The sequence below is a fragment of the Euleptes europaea genome, chromosome 14 (assembly GCF_029931775.1).
Source record: "Euleptes europaea isolate rEulEur1 chromosome 14, rEulEur1.hap1, whole genome shotgun sequence".
Lineage (NCBI taxonomy): Eukaryota > Metazoa > Chordata > Lepidosauria > Squamata > Sphaerodactylidae > Euleptes > Euleptes europaea.
In genome coordinates this window covers 4,570,905-4,584,903 of record NC_079325.1, presented here as the reverse complement: position 1 = coordinate 4,584,903, position 13,999 = coordinate 4,570,905, and positions in this window count along the sequence as shown.

Below are 13,999 nucleotides of genomic sequence, written 5' to 3'. Positions count from 1 at the left end.
AGCAGCCTGACAGACAGAATGACACTGGTACATTATCCCCATCATTTTACGGAAGGCTTTAAGTGGGGAGTCGACATGTTCGTGGAGGAGAGGGCTATCCATGGCTACTAGTCAAAAGGGATAGTCATGATGCATACCCATTCTCTCCAGTCTCAGAGGAGCAGGCCCATTATATTAGGTGCTGTGGATGCAGCAGCAGTCGTCTTGTTTGTGGGCTTCCTAGAGGCACCTGGTTGGCCACTGTGTGAACAGACTGCTGGACTTGATGGGCCTGGGTCTGATCCAGCAGGGCTTTTCTTATGTTCTTATGGAGGACAGGGCTATCAATGGCTACTAGTCCAAATGGCTACTAGTCATGATGCATACCTATTCTCTACTACAGTGGTTCCCAACCTTTTTTTGACCAGGGACCACTAGGACTTTTTTGTTCAGTGCAGGGACCCCCAGGTTCAAAATAAAAATTCAGAGAATTTGAAAATAAACTTTAATCATAACTGTTAGTTAAACTTTAAGCTTAGAATAATATTTGAATATATATTTTAATGATAGAGAACTTTTAATTGAAAATATTTATTTATTATGGGTTTATAACTTTGTTTCGCAGACCTTAATTTAGTTCTCGCGGACCCCTGGGGGTCCATGGACCCCTGGTTGGGAACCAGTGCTCTACAATATCAGAGGAGCATACCTATTATATTAGGTACCATGGAACGCAGGCAGGATAATGCTGCTACAGTCGTCTTACTTTTGGGCTTCCTAGAGGCACCTGGTTGGCCTCTGTGTGAACAGACTGCTGGACTTGATGGGCCTTGGTCTCATCCAGCAGGGCTTTTCTTATGTTCTATGTACACGTCAGAAAAAAATTCCCCGCTTAATATCTGGAGGAGGAGCTGCCATGGCCTATGAGAGCCAGAACAAGCAAGAGTCTTTCCACAGAGGTCCAAACCAAATACATCCTGAGAGCTCCATGTCTAGAGTTCTGAGCCATGCCTTGCACTTAGGTGTGAAGGTTTGGGTTGCCAATCTCCAGGTAAGGCCTGGAGATCTCCCTCCCTCCCCAAACCCTGCCCTCCTCATGCTCCACCCCAAAATTTTCAGGTATTTCCCAACCCAGAGCTGGAACCCTATCTGGAAGTAGTCATTTGCATCCTATCCTGCATACATTATCAATAGCATCAAAACAATCCCCCCAATACATTTCAGAAATAAGGAAGTTGCAAAGGGCATATCATCCACAGGTTAAAAAAAAATAATAACAGAGCATGCCCACAGGATGCTCCATTGCTCTGTCTGTGCTGTATATACAGCAAGAAGATAAGCCCCAGGGGTACGTTGCCAAATAAACCCTCCCCCAGACACAAGCCATCAGCAACACCTTCCCCCAAACTGGAGGGGCAGAGAGTTGAACTGAGGAAGCCAAAGAACCGCTGCTGCTTTGGGACTTTCTCAGCCACCAATGACTCTTCTCACTCATCGAGTGTTTTTCCCCTCAGTGCCTGGCGGGGGGAGCCCAACTGGCAGGCTGGTCCATCATCGCAAAATGGCAAAAAAAAAAAAAAACACCTTGCCATAAGAATTAGGAAATCGTGACTACCAAGGGTTGTGTATTTTTACTTGGGTTATAGCCACTTCACACACACACATAGTCCCTGGTAAAGGGCTAGGATTCTATTCCCTTTTTTGCCTTTTAGGGATGACTTGTTAACTTCTTGACAGTCTTCTGGATTCAGTTTACTATCCTTCCGATAGGGTTGCCAACCTCCAAGTGGTGGCTGGAGATCTCCTGCTATTACAATTGATCCCCAGCTGATAGAAATCAGTTCCCCTGGAGAAACTGGCCGCTTTGGAAGGTGGAATCTATGGCATTGAAATCCCTCCCATCCCCAAACCCACCTTCCTCAAGCCACACCCTCTAAATCTCCAGGTATTTCCCAACCCAGAGCTGGCAACCTTACCCTCAGAAAGGGTTGTCAATTTTGGGTTGGGAAATTCCAAGAAATTTTGGGGATGGAACCTGGGGAGGGACCACAGTGGGCTACAATGCCATAGAGCCCACCCTCCAAACTAGCCATTTTCTCTGGGGGTGAGAGGGTGATCCTTGTAGTCCAGAGATTAGTTGTAATTCTGGGTGATCCCCAGGTCCCACCTGTATGTTGGCAACCCTATAAAGTCAGCATGAAATATCAAATGCCTAGTTTGTGTGTTTGTTTTCATTAAAACATTTATTCCACACCTTTCCTCATGGTTCAAGGCAGGACTGAAGTCACTTACATCATTAAATAATCTGAATAAAGCAACATTCCAGATCTCCACAATGCCTGTCAATCATTCCAGTGCCTTTATATGTATGTATGTATGTATGTATGTATCTATCTATCTATCTATCTATCTATCTATCTATCTATCTATCTATCTATCTATCTATCTATCTATCTATCTATCTATCTATCTATCTATCTATCTATCTATCTTGGTCCTGCTGGAACTCTGGAGGGCGGGATGATGTCAACTCCTGGAGGACCTGATCTCTTTTAAGGACTGTGATTTACAGTGCACTCTTAAGGACATTTACCAGGGAGAAAAGCATATTGAGTAGACTTCAGTAGGATTCTGGGTAGACCTGCTTAGGGCTTTGGTTCTTGTAGGTTATCCGGGCTGTGTAACCGTGGTCTTGGAATTTTCTTTCCTGACGTTTCAGGACTGGAGATCTCCTGCTATTACAATTGATCTCCAGCTGATAGAAATCAGTTCCCCTGGAGAAACTGGCCGCTTTGGAAGGTGGAATCTATGGCATTGAAATCCCTCCCTTCTCCAAACCCTGCTTAGGACTCCTGTGTAAATCCAGCAGAGCATCTCTTGCACAGCTTCATGGCTGGCAGCTTTATAGGGGATGCCAACTTTCTCTTTTGTCTCTGTCACAACACTGTTGCTAGGGTTGCCAACCTCCAGGTGAGGCCTGGAAATCACCCAGAATTCTGACTGAACCCCAGACTGCAGAGATCGGTTCCCCTGGAGAAAAAAAGCTGCTTTGGAGGGTGAACTCTACAGCATTATATCCTGCTGAGGTCCTTCTCCTACCTAAACCCCACCCTCCCCATGCTCCACCTAGGGTTGCCAGGTCCCTCTTCGCCACTGGTGGGAGGTTTTTGGGGCGGAGCCTGAGGAGGGCGGGGTTTGGGGAGGGGAGGGACTTCAATGCCATAGAGTCCAATTGCCAAAGTGGCCATTTTTCTCCCGGTAAATTGATCTCTATCAGCTGGAGATCAGTTGTAATAGCAGGAGCTAGTACCTGGAGGCTGGCAAACCTAGCTCCACCCCAAATCTCCAGGGATTCTCCAATCCAGAGTTCATAATCCTAAATGTTGCCACTGTCACGTAACAAGTAAAGATCATCTGCAAAGTGTCTTTAAAATAGTTTCCAGTCCAGAAAGTGGCAAAGGGATTGAGAGACTTCTGTTTAGGGGAAAAAATTCTCAACGAAGTGCAAATGACGGGTTTGGAAAAGGAGGGAGCAGGAGGCGCCTGTTTTTTCTCCATAACAGCTTTGACGTTTGGAATTCTTCCTCCCTTCTGTTTTGGAATGAAACAGCCAAAAGTCAGCTTGTAGATTTGCTGCAAATTCCACTTCTGTCCTGCCGCTCAGCGGGCGAAGAGGTGCAAACATTTGAGGATTAATATCCCCTGTAGGATTGGGATCCCCCACTTTTCAACGTACTAGAGAGGCTGCTGAGATTATACCAAATGGAGATGTCGCTTACTGGGCCAACTGTTAAACTCGAGAATTTGCAAATGTCCACTTTATGTAGAAGACCTCATCAGGATAGTGTTGTTGTTGTTTTTTATTTAAAAAAAACCCCGCTAATTCAAGACTGCACAAAGAGCAAAGACATTTGGGTCACTTTATTATATTGCCATGTGGAAATGTCAACTATCCCAACTTTCCAGGTAGCCTCTTGTTCATTTTTCTTCATTGTGACACTTCTGGAACCAGAGTGTGGTGTCCCAACAATACAAACAAGTGTAGGCAAAATTAGGGTTGCCAATCTCCAGGTGGGACCTGAGGGTTGCCATCCTCCAGGTGATCTCCTGGGATTACAACTGATCTCTAGGAGACAGAGATCAGTTCCCCTGGAGAAAGTGGCCGCTTTGGAAGGTGAACTCTATGGCATGATACCCCGTTGAAGTCCTTCCCCTCCCCTCCGCAAACCCCTCCCTCCTCAGGCTCCACCTCCAAAATCTCCAGGTAATTCCCAACCCAGAGCTGGCAACCCTATGGGGCCCAGAGATCTCTGGGAATTACAATTGATTTCCAGACTACACAGATCAGTTCCCCTGGAGGAAATGGCTGCGTTGGAGGGTGAACTCTATGACATTATACTAGAGTTGCCAACCTCCAGGTACTAGCTAGAGATCTCCTACTATTATAACTGATCTCCAGCCAATAGATGACCAGTTCAACTGGAGAAAATGGCCACTTTGGAAGGTAGATTCTATGGCATTATACCCCATTGAAGTCCCTCCCCTCCCCAAACTCCACCCTCCTCAGGTTCCGCCTCCAAAATCTCCAGGTATTTCCCAACGCAGAACTGGCAACCCTACATTATACTCCCTGTCGAAGCCCCTCCCTCCCTCAACAGTAAAATCAAATTGGCACTTTTAGGTCCACGGCAAGCCTGGGGAAAGCAGTCAGAGTCCCCAATTAAAACTCAGTAAGGTGGAGAATGAACACATGAAGCTGCCTTATACTGACTCAGACCTTTGGTCCATCAAAGCCAGCACTGTCTACTCAGACCAGCAGCGGCTCTCCAGGGTCTCAGGCAGAGGTCTTTCACATCACCTACTTGCCTAGTCCCTTGAACTGGAGATGCCGTGGATTGAACCTGGGACCTTCTGCATGCCAAGCAGATGCTCTACCACTGAGCACAGAAGAAGAAGAAGAAGAAGAAGAAGAAGAAGAAGAAGAAGAAGAAGAAGAAGAAGAAGAAGAAGAAGAAGAAGAAGAAGAAGAAGAAGAAGAAGAAGGGCTCAGGTTGATTCCATGGTTCCTTCCCCCTATTTTGTCCTCACAACAACCCTGTGAAGGTGGTAGGCTGAGAAAGAGAGATGGGCCAAAGGGCAACCGGTGAGCTTCACAGCAGAGCAGAGATTTGAACACAGGCCTCCCCAGTCCTCATCTAACCACTGCACCACACGGGAGTTAATAATAACATTTTCATTTATACGAGAAGGCAAATATCTGTTTGTTTTGTCGTGTTGGTTTTCTACGGAAATACATTTCCCCTGTTAATCATTAAGCATTTGGGGGGATTAACCAGCTTCAGTACTTAAAACTGCCACTTAAGCAAAGCAAGAGAAATAGCTGAAATACTTTTTTCAGCCTGGTTTCCCAGTTTATTACAAAAGACATCCTCCTGAGCATGCTCCCACAGGAACAAGGCATTTGCTTTGTTCTAAGACTGGGGCCATTTTTTGGTTAACCAAACTTGAGTAGGGGGGGAGTTATCTGTTTCTCCTCTTTGGAACTATGTGGTATTTCACTGGACAGTGGCAAATAACAGAAGCAAGATGAGTTATCGGAGGGATTGTGGTGTGCGTACATGTCATGCTGAGATGGAGAGAGGGGCAAATATAAGTAGCCACACCTCACAAACACCTGGAAACCCTACCTTGTAATATTAATGGCAGGTTCGGATGAAAATTAGAATCATAGACTCAGAGAGCTGGAAGGGACCATCAGGGTCATCAAGTCCAACCCCCTGCAAAATGCAGGAAATTCCAAACTACCCCCCATACACTCCCAGTGACCCCCTACTCCATGCCCAGAAGATGGCCAAGGTCCCATCTTATAAAACGAGACAGACTTTTTTTCTGAATTAAAGATGGAGGCATTCACTACCAAGAATCAGGGTTGGTGCTGGATGTGGTTTTGTTGGGCAGCTACTGAGGGCCCCTTGCCTTGGCAGGGCCGATTGCGGTGCAACTTCAGAGATGGTGGTGGTGGTGGCATTGGGCCTGTCTGTAAGAACTGGGCTGTCCCACCCCTCCTGAGTCCTGCCTCCCTGGTCATCCATTCCACTCGCTGTGGCCAGGGCGGTTCCTCTTCTCCCTCTTCTCCTCCCCTGGGCAACGATCAGAGGGCAGGCAGCACCCTCCCTGATTCAGACTGGCAAGCAGGTGGCACTGGCTTCTCCAACCAGAAGCATAAGAACATGAGAAAAGCCTTGCTGGATCAGACCCAGGCCCCTCAAGTCCAGCAGCCTGTTCACACAGTGGCCAACCAGGTGCCTCTAGGAAGCCCACAAACGAGACAACTGCAGCAGCACCATCCTGCCTGTGTTCCCCAGCACCCAATATAATAGGCCTTCTCCTCTGATACTAGAGAGAGTAGGTATGCATCATGACTAGTAGCCATTTTGACTAGTAGCCATGAATACCCCTCTCCTCCATGAACATGTCCACTCCCCTCTTAAAGAACATAAGAAAAGCCCTGCTTGTTCAGAGAAAGGACCATCAAGTCTGTCCAGCAGTCTGTTCACACAGTGGCCAACCAGGTGCCTCTAGGAAGCCCACAAGCAAGATGGCTGCAGCATTATCTTGCCTGTGTTCCACAGCACCTCATAGAATAGGCATGTTCCTCTGATCCTGGAGAGAATAGGGATGCATCATCAAACAGCCTCCAAACATCTCTTGGTTTGAAAACTGTATGGGGATCCCCCTAAGTCAGCTGTGACTTGACGGCAAAGCCCCCCCCCCAAATGACACTCAGAGGAGTCCAGGTGCTCTGAGCATGCAGCATCTGACAGATGGAGTTTCACCTGCCTCTCTGAGCCAGGAGTAACTGAATGAGCCCATCAGAAAAGTCTCAGCAAAGGGTGATTTGAAGCGGGAGCAGCTGGAAGAGGTTTCAGGATGGTGGCCTTCTTTGTGAGTCAGGATTTACCTTTGCAGGTAGCCTTGTTGACTTAATGTTTCATCATATACAAGCAGTGTTCTCATGGCATGCTCATGCGCTTCTGTACATCAGCTTCTTCCATACTTGCTGTTGGAATTGCCAAGATTCATACACTCATTGGCAATGGAGAATCTAGACAATATCATTGGCAAGCTCCTAGTGCTTGAGAGGTTTCCCCACTGGCCTCCTGTCTTTTTCCCCCCCAGATCTAGTGTGGTTATTTATCTAGAATATTGGTATGCTTCTAATCACAACAAACAGGAAGGGGAGGGACCTCAGCAAGGTATAAGGCCATAGAGTCCACCATCAAAAGCTCTAAAGGAACTGATTGCTACAGTCTGGAGATCTGCTGTGATTCCAGGAGAACGCCAGGCTCTACCTTGCCTTGCTCACCTGAACGCCGCTCCTTTGGCAATGCTAAATGGAAGATATACTAACTTACCTTATTCAGATAGACTTTGTCGAAGTGACCTGAAGAGAGTTGACACACTATCTCATATGATGTTGGAATGTCCCCTATACCCGGGCTTCTTAAACGTTTTCCACTCGCGACCCCAGTATATAGGTATATAAAATAGGTATACAAATCAAACATTTACTAATAATAAATCACAAAGAAATTTATTTTAAAATTTAATTTTTTTTCAAACCCCCACATTCAGTTACCCACAGTTTAAGAAGCTTTGCCCTATATATTACTTATGGCAATCAACGGATTACCGCTATTCTAATTAAACTATCTGCTACCGTACCAAAAGACAAAGTAGTCCCCTTTCTGCCGGTGGATAGAAGTAAAAAAAATAACACTGGCGGTGGCCCAAGTATCTCTCCACCATATTTTTCTTAAAGAAATAAAGGCTCCCCATTTACTGCTCAAGACCTTTGGGTCACGGGAGCTTGAAAGGAAAGTGAAATGAAGGCTCTACCTGGAGGTTGGCAACCCCTCCAGAAAAGCATGGGAGGGGGGAGTTGGAGCCCCCTGCAGGGAGAATAGATGCCCCAGGGGATTGTTGGCTTTGCTGTTCTTGGCATGGCAGACCAACTATATCACAAAGTTTCCAGAACACATCAGAGACTCATGAAACTTGTATGTGTGGATGTTTCTGGGGTGAATCTGCCACCTGCTGGCTGCGAAACGCTCAGGCCATTTTTGCATGGTAATTAGCAGTGCGTTCCAGGCTGAATTACCCCGCATATTTTTTTGAATTTTGCACACTGAACAGTCATTCTGGAAGTGACTGCGAAGCCAGCCCATACCTCCTTTGAATTACTAAAGAGCCCATTTAATGCGGCCTTTGGTGTTTGCTGTGCAGAATCCCCCTCAAGGAACCATGCAAAACAACAGAGGAGCGTTAGCACATGCTAATGGCTATGCAAACAGGAACAAAGGAACAGGCGAGGGGGATTTCTCCTTTTGCGTCAGGACCGTGAATAAGCAATTTTAAAGTCACATTTTAAAAAAGAGCTTTGAGCGAGCATCAAATCTGACCATGCAAAAATGGCCTCAGTGAAGCTGATGAGGGGCGGGGGGGGGGAATGTTCTATTGTCGTGAATGAGATTTGTATCTTGGTCCTGACTATACTATTACTATGTATGGGTGTGAAAGCCGGACAATGAAGAAAGGTAATAGGAAGAAAGCAGATTCCTTTGAAATGTGGTGTTGGGGGAGAATGTTATGGATACCCTGGACTGCCAAAAAAAACCAATCAGTGGGTTATAGATCAAATCAAGGCCAAACTGACCCTAGTGTGAGAGTTCCCGACCTCCCTGTGCAAATTCCATAAAACCACTTGCCCAGACTGTCATGCAGAAACAAGGATCTTTATTGGAAGCTTCAGGTGGTACAAGTCTTACACTGGTATCCGAATTCACAAAGACAGAATTATAACCCCTACAGGGAAGCAGATGTCAAACGTGTATTATGGGAACCTACGAGATAATTGTGCATGGTACAAAACATCAAAAGAACTCAGAGCTTGTTAGTACTATCTACCCACCAAGGCCACAGTGGTGGAAGGGAGTCAGTGAGAGCAAGGGAGGGACGTGGGAAGAAGGAGAGACATTCCAAGAGAGACATGGGGCCCGTCAGACGCTGCGCCTGAACCAAGGAAAGTCAAGAGACCTGGACTGCTTTTACGAGTCCAGGGGGGGGGGGGAAGCATACAAGGCAAAGGCCTACCAAAGGCCAGGCATACAGACCCTCACATTCTGCCCCCCTTAAGGCCCCCCTCCCCCGAGTCCGGGCAGACGAGGCTTGTCAGGATAGGCAGAGTGAAACTCTCGAACCAGACGGGGAGCCGCCACATGGGGAGCAGCCACCCACTCATCCTGGGCGGACCCCAGGTGCTTCCAGCGGATCAAATAGAACAGCTTTCCCTTTTTCAGTTTAGAGTCCAACACTTTAGAAACTTCAAGATGCGATTCCCCTCCCACCACTGTAGGAACTTCAGACTTAGGGAGGGGGTGGAACTGAGGGGCAGCGACGTACGGCTTAAGCAGGCTGATATGGAACACCGGATGCACCCCTCGAAGAGACCTGGGAAGTTCCAACTCTACCGTGACGTCATTGATCACCCGGGTGATGGGGAAAGGACCTACATACTTGTCACTAAGCTTTTTGCAAGCCGAAGTGACCGTAGGTTCTTTGTGGAAAGGTAAACCTGCCCTCCCACCTTGAGTTCCCACCCCGGAGACCGATGTTTATCGGCCTGGTCTTTGTACTTGCGCTTGGCCCTCTCCAGGTTCTTTTGCAGCCAGGGCCAAGTGGTCTGCACTACTTGTATCCAATCCTGAACCTCCTGCACTCCCTCAAGCTCAGGAGTGATGTTAGGAGAACCAAAGGGTCCAAAGTCCTTTCCATAAACCACGTGAAAAGGACTGAAACCTGTGGAGGAATGGGGGGCGTTATTGTAGGCATATTCAGCAAAAGGCAGTAAGTCCACCCAATCGTCCTGGTGGTAATTGACATAACACCTTAGATAGCATTCTACAACCGCATTGACCCGTTCGGTCTGACCATCGGTCTGGGGGTGGTAGGCTGAAGAAAGTCCTTGTTCTTCCACCCCCATGACTTTTAGGAAGGCCCTCCAGAATTTGGCTACGAACTGAGCCCCTCTGTCGGAGAGGACCTTCCTCGGAATCGAATGATGCTTCACCACGTGATTAATAAACAGTTTAGCCAACTTCTGGGCCGATGGTAGTCCCGCACAAGGAACAAAATGAACCTGTTTGGAGAATAAGTCTGTTATCACCCACAGTACAGTTTTTCCCCGACTTGGGGGCAAATCTGTGATGAAATCCATGGCGATCACTTCCCAGGGCATGGTCGGGGTTTCCAGAGGCTTTAAGAGTCCGGGAGGCTTTCCCATCCGTTTTTTGGCCGTGGCGCAAATGGGGCAGCTGCGCACGTACAACTCCACATCGGCCCTCATACCTGGCCACCAAAATTGACGCCGCAATAAATGCAAAGTCTTTACAAACCCAAAATGCCCCGCAAGTTTGGCCCCGTGAACCAGTCCCAGCACCTCTTTTCGGAGTACCTTGGGGACATAAAGCTTACCCCCCTGCAACCATAAGGAGCCCTGTTGGTCGAGCTGTGCGGGGAGAACCTGCTGATCCGCTTCCCTCAGAGAAGCGTCCCGGAGTCGCTGTTGGAAGGCCTCCGGGATTCCTTTGAGGGGAGGAACATCCTGGCGGCGGGACTGGGATCGGGTGGTTACTGCGAGTCCCGAGACTTCCCCTCTCTGTTCAGGGGTAAACAGGGAATCCACCGGCCGATCAAAGTCATTGCGGTACTGGGGAAGCCTGGAAAGAGCATCCGCTAACACATTATCCTTTCCAGGCACATGTTTCAGGACAAAGCGGAATTTGGCAAAAAACTGTGCCCAACGAATCTGTTTGGCGGTGAGCTTTCTAGCCCCCTTCAAAGCCTCTAGATTCTTGTGATCGCTGCAAACCTCAAAAGGGGTCTCCCCCCTTCCAGAAAGTGCCTCCAAATGGTGAGGGCATGTTTAACAGCAGCGGCTTCTTTCTCCCAAATGGCCCAGTTGATTTCGGATTGGGAGAATTTTTTTAGAAAAATAGGCACAAGGTTTCAGCTGACCGTTCTCGTCCCGTTGCAAGAGAGCCCCCCCCATGGCTACGTCCAGAGTGGGGGAAAAGCATTCAAGGCAAAGGCCTACCAAAGGCCAGGCATACAGACCCTCACACCTAGAAGCTCAAATGACTAAACTGAGGCTGTCGTACTTTGGTCACATTATGAGAAGACAAGAATCACTGGAAAAGACAATCCCTTTCTCTCGCCATCTCTGGGTTGGGAAATACCTGGAGATTTTGAGGGTGGAGCCTGAGGAGAAGGGAGTTTGGGGAAGGAAGGGACTTCAACAGGCTGTAATATCATAGAGTCCACCTTTCAGAGTTTCCATTTTCTCCAGTAATTTCTGTCACCGGGAGATCAGTTGTAATAGTGGGAAATCTCCAGCTGCCACCTGGAAGTTGGCAACCTTGCCTCCCAATCTCTCGCACACAAGAAGGAATTCCCCCCCATGACCTCTGTTTTGACATGTGAGCATTATGAAAAAAGAAAGGGGTTTTTTTTTTGTATGCTGATTTAAATGATCAATTAACTAGTCAAAATTTGTAGGATGAGTTGGCTAGGATTTCTTTATTCAAATTTGCTAATTTCCTGCAAAACCCTTGAGAGAACTTTGTGGAGTGTGTGGAGAGGGGATTTGCAGTTGTGAAAGAACAGGACATTCGTGCAGAAGAGCACAGACTAGACGTCTCCCAGCCCTGGGGGGCTCTTAAAGGTTTTGCCACAACTGCTAATAATCCTTCAGGAGGAACAGTGATTCTTCATGGCTTTCCTTACATGCCAAGAACCCTGGAACACCCCCAACATTTCAACCTCTTTTGTTTTTTGGGATCCCACGGATGGTACAGGGTGTCCGTTGAAGATTTGGAGCCGCTGCTGTGCCCGAGGAAAGATTGCAGGAAATGCCCAAACTGAATGTTGTCACTGAAAACACAGCCCTTTAAGGACCTGCCAGTTCCACATGTTGCAAGCCAAGGACCTACACAGGGGTTGAAATAGGGTTGACAACCCAGGTTGGGAAATACCTGGAGATTTTGGGGGTGGAGCCTGAGGATAGGGTTGCCAACCTCCAGGTAGTAGCTAGAGATCTCCCGCTATTACAACTGATCTCCAGGCTATAGAGATCACAGTTCTCCTGGAGAAAATGGTCGCTTTGGCCATTGGACTCTATGGCATTGAAGTCCCTCCCCTCCCCAAACCCCACCCTCCTCAGCCTCCACCCCAAAACCTCCCGCCGGTGGCAAAGAGGGACCTGCAACCCTACCTGAGGAGGGCAGGGATTGGGGAGGGGAGAGACTTCAATGCCATAGAGTCCAATTACCAAAGCGGCCATTTTCTCCAGGTGGATTTATCTCTATCAGCTGGAGATCAGTTGTAACAGCAGGAGATCTCCAGCTACTACCTAGAGGTTGGCAACCTACAACTGGGGAAGGCCTTGTTCAAGACCCCCTCCCCAAATCCTGCAGCAGATTCTACAATCCCTCTGGTCTTTTCGGCTGACCCTATATCAGATAGTATAAGAAACCTGTCCACGTAAACAGACAGGACGGGGGAAGCCAAAGAACTAGCAGGAGGAAATCTCGAATGGCACTCTTGACTGCAATTGTAATAGTTTAGAAGATCTACAGCAAAAAAAAGAGTCGGTTTGTGAGCGTGCGGATGTTTTGCTTGGCCAAGATTAGGCCAGGGCAGGTGATTTTCAAAGAACGATTTTTTAAGTTGCTCTGCTGTTTACTAAAGGGCAGGATTTCCATATTGGGGTAGTACCCAGCACGGTTTGGATTACACATTAAACAATGTCATAATCACTTGTGCTTGAACAATCCAGAATATGGAGGGTTTCAGCACCCGGGTTCCCAGGAAGGTCAGATGTGCTTCTTTGGAACTATGAAAACAGCAGGAGGAGGAAGCAATAAAACAACATTTCCTTCTTCAAAGCAGTCCTCTCATCCAATTGAAAAGACAGTGGCTAACTAGCTACGCTTACAAGCAGGATGCGTGCATTCTGGGTTCCTGCACATGAGCAGAGTGCAGCAAAGGTTTACCAATCTCCAGGTGGAGCTGGATATCTCCTAGAATTACAGCTGATCTCCAGAGACCAGTTGCCCTGGAGAAAATGGCCGTTTTGGTGGAGAGACTGTGGCATTATATTCTTCTGACATCCCTAACCTGAGGTTTTTGGGGTAGAACCTGATAAGGGCGGGGTGTGGGGAGAAGAGGGACTTCAATACCATAGAGTCTAATTGCCCAAGAGGCCATTTTCTCCAGGGGAACTGATCACTATCGGCGGGAGATCAGTTGTAATAGCAGGAGATCTCCAGCTAGTTCCTGGATGTTGGCAACCCTATTCCTGCCCCTCACCCAGTTGGAGGTGGTCTTGAGCAAGCTGGGGGGGATTGCAAGGAGGAAGGCAGGACTGAGCTTGTTTTATGGGGGCACTGAAAGGTTCTTCTGGCTGCCTTCGCCTTTCAGCTGCTTTGAGGGTATACGGGGGGCCAGCAGGCGCTCCATGCTATGAAATGCAGTTGACTCATGTGCGGAATGTGAATCTATGAAACTTCAAAAAGATAGGAGAGCGCTGTTGTGGGTTAACAACCTCCGGCGAGTAAGTGTTCCTTGTTTAAAATAGAAACAGTTAAATATTTGAGTTCCCTGTCTGAGCAGAGTTTTGAGGCTAGTTTGGATGCCCAGACTGGAGAAGCTGTGTTCAGAGCTGGCCCATGGTTTTTGGGTGCCCTAGGCCAACTAGGGTTGCCAGCTCTGGGTTGGGAAATTCCTGGAGATTTGGGTGTAGAGCCCGGGGAGGGGAGGGTTTGGGGTAGGGGAAGGACCTCAGCAGGGTATAATGCCATAGAGTCCACCCTCCAAAGCAGCTATTTTTTTCCAGTAAATTGATCTCTGTTGCCTGGAGATCAATTGTAATTCTGGGAGATCTCCAGGCCGTACCTGGAGG